Raw genomic sequence first — 15,950 nt, 5'->3', positions numbered from 1 at the left:
AAAACATTTCAACAAAGTTGCTACGGCATATTTACCATCAACGCTTTCTAGAAAGTCATCGCAACGATTCATCCAAACACACATGACCCTTCAGCTGGCCCCAGTTTTGCTACGCAGTTAGAACATTATTTCATAAATGAATTTTGCTTGTACCTGCACAAGGATGCGACATGCAACACCGTCACTCATGAAGTGTGTTCCTCATATTTTAACTCGTCATCACTACGTACACATATAGTCAACTGCAGAATAAAATACTTATGGTATGTTTCTTGATTACTTTGGCTAGAAAGCTTTGGCTGCAAATTTTGTCGTGTCACGAACACACTCCTGCCACAGCTCGGTTACTACTACAACGAAAGGGGCCCCTGAAACACCGTTCGACGATAGCAAGAAAACGTTGCCCATCTGTCGTAGAGGCTGCTCTGAACACGCGAGCCAAATATTGATACAATGCATACGGCAGGGGAATTCACAATTTCGTCGCTAGAAGAACGAAAGATCGCTTGCTCTCGCTTCCGCAATGCCGTTACGCAGCGTCATCGAAAGCAGCTGGCCCACCAACGCAATTCGCTGATTGCGTGATCTCCAGACCATTCTCAGTAATACATAAGTGCTAATCGCGCGCGCTATCTCAAAAAGACGGAAAAATCATTTCATGTTTGCACTGTGCGTAGGCCCCCGAGATGGCAGCGACGCATGGTCTACCGCGGCCGCGACGAATCCCTTCGTCGTCGCAGGGACACGCAACTTTTGGCCGTGGCTTTGCTCTCTTGACTTCTCCGCTGTGTATCTTCCAGCGCGTTAGCGAAAAGAGAGAAAAATTCTGCTGCCTGTGCGATTCGAAAAACTTTTGCGGCATGAGATTCGTGAGGCGAACTCCTTTAATAGCGAGGCCACTCTATGTTTCAGGGCCCCTTTTGTGCTGCGATGATGGCCTTCGATTGGTCCTCTGATATACCGTACTGGCCTCAACTGTGCATTATCTATCTCAACTGCACTCCCTGGGCGAAAAAAAAAAACACCGCATATCCACGGGGTGAATTATGATGAGTGGGCGAAACTCCGGAGGGAATCATCGGTAAAACGTGAATCTTCCGTGTAATTCGCCCAGTCTCGCCGCACTAAATCGAACGATTGACTTCCACCAATGACACGCGCCATATGTGACGTCGTTCCTATTTTATAACAGCGCCCTTCATTATAATTGCACCATCTCCCACTTAAGGGGACGCTAGCACAAACGCGTTAGAAACGTGCAGTACTCTCTAGTAAGGGGGAGAGGCCACAGCGTCTTACGCAGCCGTTTGCACATGCCGGAACGTGCACCGCGTTTGCCGACGCCATCACATGACTGCTGAGAGAGTATAACCCCCGTATTCATAAACGCGCCTCGGCTTGACTTGCTACCGCCTTGGGCAGCGCGTTCGAAACGCGTTGAAGGTAAGGCGGAGAGGCCACAGCGTCTTACACCAGCTTCTTACACTGGCCGTAACGCGCTAGCACAAACGCGTTAGAAACGCGCTAGAAACGCGGCCTTTCGTTAATGTTGGGTATTTATTGCCATCGTGGTGCGTGTGTCCATGTGCGCTTCGTGGCGTAGTGGGCTAACGCCGCGCGCTCGGAAGCGAGGGGTCCCTGGTTCGATTCCGCGCTACGGACACAACTTCGGAATTTTTTTTCTCAGACTGGTTACACATTACTACTACGACGACGGGGACGGAGCGGGTGCTGCTATAAGGAGCTTCGCTCCTAAAATTCCGAAGTTGTGTCCGTAGCGCGGAATCGAACCAGGGACCCCTCGCTTCCGAGCGCGCGGCGTTAGCCCACTACGCCACGAAGCGCACATAGACACACGCACCACGATGGCAATAAATACCCAACATTAACGAAAGGCCGCGTTTCTAGCGCGTTTCTAACGCGTTTGTGCTAGCGCGTTACGGCCCATGTAAGAAGCTGGTGTACGACGCTGTGGCCTCTCCGCCTTACCTTCAACGCGTTTCGAACGCGCTGCCCAAGGCGGTAGCAAGTCAAGTTCAAGCCGAGGCGCGTTTATGAATACGGGGGTTATACTCTCTCAGCAGTCATGTGATGGCGTCGGCAAACGCGGTGCACGTTCCGGCATGTGTAAACGGCTGCGTAAGACGCTGTGGCCTCTCCCCCTTACTAGAGAGTACTGCACGTTTCTAACGCGTTTGTGCTAGCGCCCCCTTAAGCGGGAGATGGTGCAATTATAATGAAGGGCGCTGTTATAAAATAGGAATGACGTCACATATGGCGCGTGTCATTGGTGGAAGTCAATCGTTCGATTTAGTGCGGCGAGACTGGGCGAATTACACGGAAGATTCACGGTTTACCGATGATTCCCTTCGGAGCTTCGCCCACTCATCATCATTCACCCCGTCGATATGCGGTGTTTTTTTTTCACTTCGATGGCGCGAACCGATGAGTCATCTCGCTTACGCAGCCGAGCTGCAGCCTCCTCAGCACGCAATGCAGGACTGTCCTGGCGGGCTGGGCATTTCCGCTCCCGATCTCGAGCTCACTTGCATGATCGCTTGGGTGTCTGAGGGTCCTGCTCCTCAATGACCTACCACGATACTGTGGCTGCAGCTGGTTGGTTTGTATACATGGGTTTGCCTTTATTAATGGCTCACGCCCACTATGGGGGACTGGCTTCCTCCGCCCGTGGTGCGCGGAGGGTAAGATCATCTGATGGAATTTAAGAGAACAGACTTAGCATGATCGTCACCGAATTCTCCTCTCTCATTGGTGGAAGCGCACGCTTTAGCCAATGGAAGCACCTCCTGACCTATCCACCACCCCCCCCCCCATTCCCACCAGAGAGAGCTGGGAGGTAGCTCTGCTCGGCTGTCAAGACCTCAGGACCCAGAGGGCCGTGATTCCACGGACGCAGGCGACGTTGCTTGCCAATGGGACCCCGGAATAGGGGCTTCACCTAGTACTGTGAGGGGAGAGGGCCAATAGGGCCCTAACCCAATCACCTCTCTGTAACCATTTATAGCTTAATAGACGTTTTGCTCAGCACTGAAGAGGCAGTAGCTCTCAGACTTATTCAGACTAACACATTCCCAAACCTAAACAGATACAGTAAAATGTACCCACAAACATATCGCGGTATCTGCCCTTGGTGCGGCGACACACGCCCTACACTCTTTCACATCTCGTGTGGGTGCGGGGGCACACCTCAACACTTAAAGACGCCTAGCTCGTCATTTGAGCGGTGGGAGGTACAACTGACCGGGGATACCCTGGCGGCACAAGATGCTCTCGTCCAGCATGTTCGTCGAACAGCCATGGCCAGTGGAGTCCTGGAATGAGGACACCACCCACTCGACCTCAAGAGCAAGGACCTCGATGGTCCAAATAAATGTTCTCTCTCTCTCTCTCACCACCACCACCACCTTGCGCAGTGCCAAAGGTATCTTTTGGCGCGTTGCCAAGATTTGCGCCTGCATGCGGCCAACGGCGCGACATTGAGCAACGCGGTGTCGCATACTCTCTCTTGCTCACCTCTCTCACAGCGTACGGCGCCAAGGGTGCGAACCTGAGAAACAAGCTAAGAAAAACTAATGGTTTAAACGGTTTGGGATATTTGAATGAAATATTTAGTGTGTATTACTCATGGAAGACGAGTAAAATGCTCAGCAATTCAAAGGCGATACTCGAAGCACATGGCTGCCGGCGCTCGTAAAGAGTGAGTGTAGCTTCCTTTGGGACCAGTCCGCAATTGTGCGGTACCGGACGGTGCCACGGTGGCAAGGGGAGCGTTCCGAACTACTACTTGAGGTAGGGGCGCTCAAAGTACCCATTGGCTCCCGCCTGCAGGTAAGGCGCGGTAATAAAGGGAGCGCCACCCATAACACATATAGTACAACATGTTGCCACAAATAACAACCGCTCCCAAAGCATGCTAAACGCAGCCTTGCATACCAACCGACGTTGGTTCTTCGTAAATCTCTGGTTTTGTTCGTGGGGGGGGGGGGGGGGGGGCTGCGTCAGTAGGCGCTAGGACCACCAAATTGATGCGTTGTTGTGTACGATTAAAGCAAGGGCCGTTGTGGTGCATTGTGACCGCATTTGGCCTTGCAGCGATCTCCCGACGCTCACCGGTGGCGAAACAAATACCGGCCGCCATGGTGTCTTATCATCCCGTTTGTACAATCAGCTATATGTTTGACAACATCTCTCGACTGCCGACCGTATAGCGGTAAGATCGGCGATAATATGCGCACGAGCGGGACACATCTTCAATGCAAGCGTTGTGTGTAGCGCTCTTTCCTTTAACAATGCACACGCACACGCCCTGGATGTTTTATCCGTGAGGATAGATCGTTCACTGGAAATCCTGAAAATACCTAGCGCTGTTTATAACCTGATGCTTACAGCGCCAAAAATTCGAAAAAGAAAAAGAAAGCCATCGACAAGAAAGGACAGAGAGAAAAACAGGCGCTACTCTCTTGCCCTTTCCTATCGCGGGTTTTTTCCTTTCCTAAGTTTCTCGGGCTGCTAAAATCGTGTCTACACTTAAGAGCAACTGACCAAAGAAATTATCTTGCAATGCCTAGCGTGTGCTTCTCAACTTCTTTCTTTATGTAGTTTTCTTCTCGTGTGGACCGCTAGACATTAGAGTTTCAAAAATTGTTGGGGGTGGGCAAGAGAAGGTAAGCGCAGTCGAGGACGCCAGAGAATTAGATGATGCGATGAAGTTAGGAAACATGTAGTGTTAACTTGGTACTAGCTAGCGGAAGAAAGCGGTAATTGGAGATTGCTGAAAGGGGCACTCGTTCTGCCCGCAACATAAAAATAGGATGATGATGAGTATAGAGGCAACACCTGTGTTCTATTAATTCTCGCATTTATATGTGAACACGTTTTATTGCAAGATGCTTTACACGAAAGTAGTTCCATCTGCCGCGACCATTCGAATTAGATAAAGAGTGCTTTGTTTTCACTCTGTCATCGCCGCGGAAAGCACGAATTTCTGATTCGGTCGCGAATGTATAGACGGATATTAAGTGGCCACCAAGACTGCCTTTATACACTTTATAGGATAATGCAGGACCGCTTTAATTTCCGAAGAGCCTTGAGTTTCGTCACAAACTCTTTAGCTGATTGTTCCTAATCAGCTTTGAATAAAGAATGCTTTATAATTAGAAAGTTGCTGTGAATACCAGGATGTGAAAATTGTTTGATAATAATGGTGATAAGGTGCACAATATTCCCGACCTTATAGAAAATATTCGATATTTGATTCGATTTGCTTGTGCCTTTATGCAATTTATTCGACCCGATTCTCTTCAGCAACTGTTTCATTCGTACTCAATTTGCTCTGAAAAATTCGCACACCTATAAGGCACAGCTTCAGAATGCGTTGAAAGTCGCATGGTATAGTTCGAACAATGGCGTTGCAATCTTCTTTGACGTTGCATGACGTTGCATTCTTCGTTGCATAAACCAGACCCAGCGGTCAAGGCATCTGCCATTGAGAACTGCCATCGCCTTAAACTAAAATTAAATGCATGCCCAACATGCAAGCCAGGAATGCAATGCAAACCAAACACCTCAGCCGTTTCCTGTTTCCTCCCTCGTGTTTAACCCGGACGTGTGGATCCCAGGGTTCGAATTCTGCACTCGAAATCCACACGGAGACAGAGGCGGCGCAGCCGAGCGAGCGAAGGGGAAAATAAACTTAGTGGCTGACGGGTCGCGCAGGGCCAGGGTTGCCCGAGAGTTAAGCACAACGTAATAGAATGTGTGCGCTGTGGGAGACTCCGCGAGTCACTTCAACGCTTATTTGTCTTTAGTTATTGTTTCCTTGTTATTCGAAGCGTGTGCGCATACCAGGCACACACTTCTCTAGGAGGGCTATGGGTCGTGTTTTGATGCCTGGCAAGTATTAGGAGCAATACGCCAGGCACGGTCTTTCTATGGGCTCTCGTTCGACATCCTTCATTTGGGAGGCAGACTGAAAAACAAACTTGATATTGGCACGATACGTGCGCGTAGGATATACAGCCAGCGTATATCGAAAGACGAGCAGAAACGAAGTTTCACCTTCCCATTCAATAACAAGCGAACGAGACATTGATGAGGCCTCGAGACGTTAGGCGTATACGCGCGCTACTCCGGATGTTACGTGCGAAACAAGAAAAATAACGGGAAAAGGATGAGTAGGTTAAAAAGAACATACGCACACGGACACACAAAAATTAGCGGTCATCAAAATGGAGCAAACTCGTGAAAATGTCCGCCATGTGTGATAGACAGAAAGAAACAGTGGTTTTTATTGAATTGTGGAGAATTTCGCCGGTGTATATGTAACTACCTGCAGCATACTCTGCATAGAGAAAAATCATACGAAACAGAGAAGCCCTAAGCGGATGGCTTTTCTGTGAAAAGTAAGGGCGAGAAAAGATTGGACGATAACCATCGGCGTTGACTGTCAATATGAGCGGAACGCCGAACCCTTCGAGTAAAGCTGTTCACTTTATTGAAGGAATGATGCTCTTGATGACGTATATTTGTTGCAGCGAGGACGTTTAAGTTGTTAATGTCATTTCATTGGGTAAATTTGTAAGAAATACAGCCGTTAAACAGCACAAATGTACAGATAGCACAGGCGGATCTACAAGTTACAGCCGTATTTCTGGCAGCACGAAATTATGCATTGATCTTCCGGGAGATAGTGCACGTGTGGATAAATAATGCTATTAAATTTCCAGGACAATTGCAACCTCATATGTCAACGATGTAAACTTGATTATGTACCAGGTGGTTTTAAAAGAACTTTTTTAGACCTCCTTGATAACGATACTTGTTCCAATTCATTTGTTTCTGCGCTTGCGTACACTTACATTCTCCCCCTTCATATGAATACTTTGTTTCTTTGTTGTGTGTGAACATTTTTGCACATCTTGTATTGTACATGGTAGCTACAGCGCGACAGACGCTGACGAAAGGGATAGTATGGTACACAATTATTTTATCGCTGTATTCCGCGTCTGTCGCACTGTAGCTGCCATGAAACTTCACCAACTCGCCCAACATTCCATCTTGTATTCTTATTTCTTGTTCACGCGTTTTTAAGCCTTGGTTGGTATTTTTATTACAACCTACCGCTCCCGTTTTCTCTATGTTCCACTGTAGGGCAATATCAATAAGTTATAAGGAACCGTATATTCCAGCCGAGCTCGAGCTACGACGAAGAAGAACAAGCTGTGTGGCTGATAATGATAAATACTGCTAAGGAATTTGTACAAGTGATGATGATGTGTAGAGATGAAGAATACTCAGTCATGGGTCGCGCTCACACTAATTCCCTCCCGCGGTGGAAGCGGCCGCCTGGCCGCGCGGCCGCTTCCACCGCGGGAGGGAATTAGTACACTTACAAGATGAAAGATGAAACGCGGCGAGTGTACATGCACAATTTCTGTACCACGGCATTGGAGGTCGGGAGAAATTCTAAGGAGCGAGACGCGGTAATTACCTGGAGATGTCTGCTCAATGACCGTGTAGGGTCCAATAAAACGACCGGCGAATTTTTCGCATAAACCGGTAACGCGCACAGGAGTCCATAGAAGACCTTCATCTCCAGGGGAAAAAGTGACAACACGGTGAGTCGAGTCGTAGCGATGCTTCCGAACATCCTGAGCGATGTCGGTGTTAATGCGGGCTAGATGACGGTTGACTTCTAGGCGACAAAAAAATTGTTCTGGTAAGGGCGTTGCTGAGGACACGGGAGCCGTAAGGACCGAAATGTCCAAAAAGAAACTAGGTGAGCGGCCATAGACGAGGAAAAATGGTGAAAAGCCGGTGGTGTGTTGCGCAGCCGTATTTTAAGTAAATGTCACAAACGGCACGATTGATTGCATCCCAGTTGGTACGGTCGAGGCCAATGTACATTGCAATCATATCCGATAGAGTACGATGAAAACGCTCTGTCAAGCCGTTGGTCTGCGGGTGGTAACTCGAAGTGGTCTTGTGAACGGTGTTTGAGGCGCGCAGAACTTCGGTAAGAAGAGACGAGAGGAATGCTTTGCCGCGGCCGCTGAGGAGAGCACGTGGAGCCGTGCTCCCTATAAGGGCTGCAGAAACATGCTTTTTTTCTCTTTTCCTTAACCTCTACTACTACTACTACTACTACTACTACTACTACTAGTACCTACTACTACTACTACTACTACTACTACTACTACTACTACTACTACTACTACTACTACTACTACTTCTACTACTGCTCCGTGACGTAAGAGGATGTTGCGTAGAAAGAAATCGGCGATTTCAGCGGCACTCCCAGACTGTATACAGGCGCTGTCTCGGCGTAGCGTGTCAGATGGTCTACGGCCGTGACAATCTAGCGATTGCCATTGGAGGTCTTGGGAAGAGGACCGTACAAGTCTATTCCAACGACCTCGAAAGCGAAGCGGGACAAGGAAGAGGTTGCAAAAGACCAGTAGGAGGAGTCGTAGGTTGTTTGCGACGTTGACAAAGAACGCATGATGCGACGTACCTGGCTACGGCAGAAGAGAGGCCAGGCCAAGAGCACCGACTTCGTATTCTGTCGTTTGTCTTGTGGTATCCGAGATTACCTGCCGTCGGATCATCATGAAAGGCTTCAAGCACCTCACGTTGCCCACAACGTGGTATGATGGGTATCCATTTGTTACCATCGACGTGATAAATATAGCGATGCAAAGCCCCATCGTGAAGCTTGAATTGTTTAATTTGTCGATGGAGTGGGGCGTTCGGAGGTGAAGCAGAACCTTGTATGCGGTCGAGAGCAGTTCGGCAGTATGGGTCGGCAAGTTGGTGGGCAACAAGGAAAGATTGGTGTTTAAGTTTCAGTCAGTCGAGCATTGAGACGGACAAGGGTGATGAAGTGTGCTCGGGCTGTACGTCAGTACGATTAGGCGATGCTGAGTCATTATAGCTCTGCAAAGGGCAACAAAATAGAGCATCTGCGTATTGGTGACTCTCTCCAGACCTGTAGGTATCATCGAAATCATACTCCTGTAAACAGATCACCCAGCGACCAAATCGACCCGATAGGTGCTTTAGCGACCATAGCCAGCACAATGCGTTATGGTCGGTGACGAGTGTAAGGTGGCGGCCATGGAGGTATGGTCGAAACTTTTGCACTGCCAAAACCACAGAAAGGCACTGTTGCTCGGTGATGGTGTAATTTCTCTCGGCAGCAGTTAGCGTCTGACTGGCGTAAGCAACGACTCGTTCACTCATGGTGGTGTCACGTTGCCGGAGAACAGCACCGAGACCATGACTGCTGGTGTCAGTGTGAATGATAGTAGTTCCACTGTTGTCAAAGTGGCAGAGTACCGGGTTGGACGTCAGGGCCTGCTTCAGCGTCAAAAAGGAACTTTCACATTCGGCGGACCTAACGAAGGGCGCGTTATTTGAGAGGAGTTGATGGAGCGCATGCAGACGCAAGCGCAGCGAAGTTGCGTATGAATCGCCGGAAGTACGAAGCCAGTCCGAGAAAACTAAGCAGGTCTTTTTGACGCAGAGGACGACGAAACTCAAGGACGGCGGAATGTTTCTCAGGGTCCGGTCGAATGCCTTCTTTCCTAACTAAGTGCCCCAGAGTTTTGATAGTCTTGCCTGCGAAAGTACATTTTTTCGTGTTCAGCTGTACGCCAGCGTTTACGAGGCAGGTTATAACTTGCTCAAGACGCTGCAGGTGGTTTTGGAACGTGGTTGAAAACACTACGAGGTCGTCGAGATAGCAAAGACAGGTCTTCCATTTTAAACCGCGCAGGGCATTATGTATCATGCGTTCGAAGGTGACAGCCGCATTGCAGAACCCAAAGGGCATCACATTAAACTCTTATGCCCATCTGGGATGGCAAAAGCGGTTTTCTCCTTGTCGGACTATGACACCGGTATTTGCCAGTAGCCGGGTCTAAGATCAAGACTAGAAAAATATTCGGCACCCTGTAAAAGATCTAGTGCGTCGTCGATCCGTGGCAAAGCGTAAACATCCTTGATCGTGATTTTGTTCACGGCACGGTAAAATCGACACAAGAACGCACTGAACTATCTTTCTTCTGCTATAGAACAACTGGAGAGGACCAGGGGCTCGAGAAAGGCTGTATCATATTCCGTCGAAGCATGTCCGATTCATTTTTCTCGATGATTTCGCGCTCCTTATTAGACACGCGATATGACCACTGGTGAACAATGTGGGAGCTGTCAGTGTGTATGCGATGAGTCGCAGCAGCCGTCATACCCAGGGCTGGTGAATTGATGTCGAACAAGGAACGGTGTTTTCTAATAGTGCGAGCAGATCGCGACTCTGGGCAGGGGTCAGGTCAGGGCTTATGGTTCCCGACAGCGGTGTGGAAGAGGCAGTGTATGGCGACGACGTTGACTCTGGTAGCACAGTCGAATGAGTAATAACTGCATTAGGCTGTGTATCAACAGCGCAAATGACACCTGATCAACGGGTTAGGTAGTTTGATGTAACGCGGTGAGGAATGCACAGCCATGAGAGAAGCGAACAAGGGCAGGAGTAATAAGAATTCCTCTAGATAGCGTATGACTGTAGGGAAGAATGAGAACGTCACCATCCCGAATGTCACTGGAATTGACACTTATAATTTCTTCTCTATATGGCCAAAGAACATAATCGGAGGAGATGACGAGGCGCATGCATTCTTCATAATCAGGAAGAGAGTAATCAGTGGCATTCAAGTGTAGCAGTCGCTCATGACAAGACATAGCAGCGGACGCCGAAGACAAGAAATCCCATCCTAATATAACTTCGTAGGAACACTCGGGAAACACATCAAAAACAATGTGATGACGTATTCCGTCAATGAATACTCGAACTGTAGATTGCATGATGGGACTAAGAACGGCTTTGGTCGCTGCACGAAGAGACGGGCCGCAATAATGCGTCATCACTTTCCGGAGGAGGGAACAAAAGCCTGCCCAAATAATCGAAATGTCGGCACCTGCGTCAATGAGAGCTTCGACGGGAACACCTTCCGCAAACACTGACAAGTTCGACGGTCGCTCTGTAGAAATTGTAGGCTGTACGGTGGATGCAGTTCCCCCTCCCCCAAACTGCATCGAATAGTTTTCCGAGTGGGCGTTGGAGACTTGAGAAGCAGGTCGGAGAGGTGATACGGAACGACGACGTGGAGAAGGCGACCTGCGATGAGATTCTCGAGAATTGAGAGGCCTGTTGGTAGGGTACGGAGGACAGGGTGACCTGTGAAATGAAGAGCGGTAGGAGGTTCTCTGGTAGTCTATTGCTGGACGGACGCCTGTTCGCTCTACGGGTGTATAACCACGTTGCTCATCCTGTTGTTAACGCCGTCGACACAACCGAGAGATATGCCCGCGGTAGCCACACTAGTAGCAAATGGGCCGAGCAGCAAGCGAAGTGGAGCGCTTAGGCTGTATGCGCACTGGTGGCGACAATCAAGCCACAGGGACATAGTAGTCCGTTGGTAGACGGGCCACGGTGACCGGAGGGAGCGCCGCGACGTCGGCATATGTTGGCACCTGTCAAGCGTAAGGGCCGTCGGAGCACGTTAGACGCGACGCAGAGGCGATCTCTTGCTTGATTATCTCGCGTAAGCCGGTCGGCGAAGGGGCAACGCCAGGTTCTGTCGCACAGAAAGAGCACTGCCCGTGAAGTTCCACCCGAACGATATCATGTATGATCTCGCGCAATTCTACTGCTAAAGGCAAACGAAGGTCTGTGTTATCCGTGGATAGCCGTAGAGATTGATGGTCCTCTAGGCTCTGGCAAGTGGCTATTACTTCTTGGATGGTGGCAGGATTTTGTGTGGCGAGTGGGTTAAAGGGGACGGTGTTTATGCCTTTAATAATATGCTGTATGCGGTCGGTCTGGGACATGGTGATGTTGACACGTTTGCACAAAGCTAGCACATCCTCAATGAATGATGTGTATAGTTCCCCACTGAACTGGACGCGCTCACCGAGCCTCTTCTTCGTGACCTCATTGCGGACAGCAGAAACGCTGAATATCTGACGAAATTGCTGCGTGAACGTTTCCCAGTCGGGGAGATCAGGCTGATGGTTCCAAAACCAGGTTTTCGTGACATCGGTGAGGTAGAAGGGGACTTTGTGCAACTTCTGTGTGTTATCCCACTTATTGAAGTCGCTAGCCAGGTTGTAGTTTTGGAGCCATTCGTCGACGTCATCTCCCCGCAGACCATCGAAGACAGGTGGGTCACGGTGGCGGTTGTGGATGGCCACGATGGATGGCGAAGGCTGTGCTGGTATGGTAGGATCGGACGTGCTCAGATTGTCTTGAGCAGGCATGGCAGTAGGTGGCATGCGGCGAGCCGGGCGGAGCTCCAGTGAAAAGGGCGAGAGGTCTCGGGGAACGAAAAGCACCTCCACCACTTATAAGTAACCGTTTATTCCAGCCGAGCTCGAGCTACGACGAAGAAGCTCTGCGGCTGATGATGTTAAGTAGCAATGAGGAATTTGGACAAGTGATGATGATGTGTAGAGATGAAGAACATTCAGCCATGGGTCGCGCTCACAAAGTAAACAAATGAATAAAGAGAATAAGCCGATTCGTCCTATGTGCGTTGTCTCCCGCAGTGCGAGCGCCCTCCTCCCCTCCCGCCGGAGCCCTCTGCCACAGCTGCCTCATGGGCAGAAGTCGGCGGGAGAAGAAGAGGTCCTTGCCGAGCGCTCCACGGTAACACCTAACCCTTCGGACGCCACTTCATCCTCACAATCTCTCTCACTCTCTCTCTCTCTCACACAAAGTTCACACAAAGTTTACGCACGAACTATAGCTAAACGAGCTCTAGTTTGTGAGCATGATAGCACGCTCCCTTTGCATCAGCGCCTCAGTATCGAAAGTCCGACCACCGACCTGCAACCATCGACCGCCTACCACGAAAATGGGCGAAATAGGTTAAGAAAGCTATCGATTTTCAAATATGTCAAGTTATGCACAGGTGGCACAAAAGTGATAGCTCGGATGGTGGTATTCTAGAGCTTGACAATAAGTCAATGACCAGCAGGATTAAGAAAAAGAAATCAAATGTTTTGCGTTGCTGTGAAAGAAAAGTCATGGGATCTAGTGTGCTTCCTAGTTCTATAGCTGTTTCTAGGAAACGCCCCATAGCACTAAAATTGTGAATTACTTCGTTTCTCTAAAATTACCATCGCAATATAATATGTTCTACTGCCTCCAGCGCGCCACAGTCATCACAATAAGGATTCACGATCAGTATAGGACGTATCGGGCTTCAGTTCTCCACAATAAAAGTAGAATTTTAGCTATGAAGTAAGGGGTCAGGCAAGGAGACACAATCTCTCCAATGCTATTCACTTCATGCTTTGAAGTATTAAAACTATTAGACTGGGAAGGCTGAGTACTAAGGATCAACGGCGAATATATCAACAACATTTGGTTTGCACGTGACACTGTCCTGTTCAGCAACACTGGGGATAAGCTACAAATCATTGAGGACCTTAACTGAGAAAGTGTAAGACTGGGGTTGAGGATTAATATGCACAAGACAGCCTGGCAAGAGAACAAGAATTTATGATCGACAGCCAACCTCTAGGGTCTGTAGAGGAGTACGTTTATATAAGTCAATTACTCACAGGGTACCCTGAGCATGAGAAGAAAATTTACATAAGAATAAAAATGGCTTGGAGTGAAGAAAATTTACATAAGAATAAAAATGGCTTGGAGTGCATAGGGCAAGCATTACCGTATCCTGACTGGGAGCTTACCGCTGTCGTTGAAGAGAAAAGTGTACAATGATTGCATTCTACCGGTGCTAACATATGGGGAATAAACTTGGAGGCTAACAAAAAAGCTCCGATGACATGTTAAGCACCACACAAAGAGCGATGGAACAAAAATGTTATGCCTAACTTTAAGAGACAGGAAGAGAGCGGCGTGGATCAGAGAGCAAACTGGTATAGCCGATATCCTATTGGACATTAAGAGAAAGAAATTGAGCTGGGCAGGCCGTCAAGTGCGTAGGGTAGATAACCGGTGGACCATTAGAGTTACAGAATGGGTACCATGAGAGGGAAGCGCAGTCGAGAACGGTGGAAAACTAGGTTGGGTGATGAAATTAGAAAATTTGCAGGCGCTCTTTGGAATCAACTACCGCAAGACAGGGGTAATTGGAAATAGCAGGGAGATGCCTTCGTCTTCCATTGACCTAAAAACAGGCTGATGATGATGATAAGACTTGATAAGGCATTCAGGCTTAGAAAAAACTTATGCAGCACGTATTCAGCAAGAAAATGCTGGATCCGGAATTTTTTTTTTTTTTGGATGGTCGACAATTTTCTGATTCACACTTTTGCTCTGAATATAATTTTTAATGAAGTTGATAAATATTATAACCAGTTATGCAACTAGGCTAAATAAAAAAAAGTGGACAGCTTGCACTAGTGGTGCAAGGCTGGAGTAAACAGCGCAGCTGGTGATCGACCTAGCTTCTTCGAGGTTTTACTAGCCTTGGCGTGTTTAGCAGCAGCGGCTTCGGCGCGATACTCCGGATGAGCACGCAATCGCCAAAAGAACTTCTTCTTGGGCAAGTTGGTGCTGATATTTCCTAGGCTAAACTTGACTGTGACGCGAAATGCATTTTCTGAAAAGGGGACGGAAGAGAGGAGACAGTGAAGCGCCAAACTACCAACTGTTTAATGACAGTGTCAGAAGATACAGAAAAAAAAGTTAACTTCCGCGCATGCGCAGAGAGCCAAGGTATGACATGGAACTACATGGTCATGATAACATTTTTTTCAAGAAAGCACATTTCTGCAGAATACAACGTGATGGATCTGTCATTAACACAATCAGACCCTTTCTTTTTAATAAAGAAAGCTTCCCACAGATCCCTCGAAGTTTTGTCGCCGCTTTTGCCAAGAATCGACACTTGCTTAAAACGTGGCTCACAAGGACAGGCCTTACAGTGCGCAGGAAGATATGCATTGTCACACTTACCAATACTATTAGCATGCTCCCTCAGTCTGTCATTAATGCAACGTCCCGTTTGTCTAATGTAGGACCTACCGCAGTCTATAGGGCTATCTCATAGACCACCCCTTCAATACAGCTCCTGACAGGGTTGGTGTGCTGCTTGTGGCAGCCCCGCGGCCCATCGCGTGTGATACGAGGGCATAATTGAGCCAATTTGTTGGGAGCTGAAAAAACAACGGGAATGCCATATCTGGTAGCCACCTTCTTGAGGTTATGGCTCAAACGGTGAACATATGGGACTATCTCTGGCTTAACACGCTCCCTTTCCTTCGAGTGCGCCTTCACATTGGCAGTGGAGGCTTTCAACTTTTGCAGCAGGGACTCAATCACAGAATTTAAGACAGACTGAGGGAAGCCAGCCCTTAACAGTCTCTCAAGCTGATTGTGAAAACTCACCTGCATCATATGTACACATGACTTGCGTAGAGCCAATTCCAGGCAAAGTAAAGCGATTCCACGCTTCACAGTCTTAGAGTGCGCTGAGTCGTACTGCAACAATTCTTTTTTACCTCGAGGGATGTACGCACAGCAAACCTGATCACTCAGAAGTATTAGGTTAAGGTCTAAAAGCTGCAACGTACTCTCCTTCGGAAGCTCATTACTAAATGTAAGTCCTTTTGCGTTTACTCTGAAAACTTCTAAAATCTACTCAACCATTTCATGCCATGGCAAAGGGCACCTATTGTCAATAACAACTAAAAAATCGTCAACGTATCTAAAAACTTGAAGAACATTGGGATGAGATGAAGTAAAAACACATTGTAGTACGTGGTCAAAGTAAGATAAAAAAGATGTCACATAAGGTGGGTGCTACACGCGAACCAATGCAAATGCCCTTTTTCTGCAAGAAAAAGCCATGCTCAAAAAAAAGGTGCGGTTGAGGTAAGCTTCCAAGAGGGAACAAAAT

The sequence above is a fragment of the Dermacentor silvarum genome, chromosome 2, assembly GCF_013339745.2.
Source record: "Dermacentor silvarum isolate Dsil-2018 chromosome 2, BIME_Dsil_1.4, whole genome shotgun sequence".
In the NCBI taxonomy this organism is placed as follows: domain Eukaryota; kingdom Metazoa; phylum Arthropoda; class Arachnida; order Ixodida; family Ixodidae; genus Dermacentor; species Dermacentor silvarum.
The sequence above is the reverse complement of the archived record's forward strand: the minus strand, read 5'-3'. Positions refer to the sequence as shown.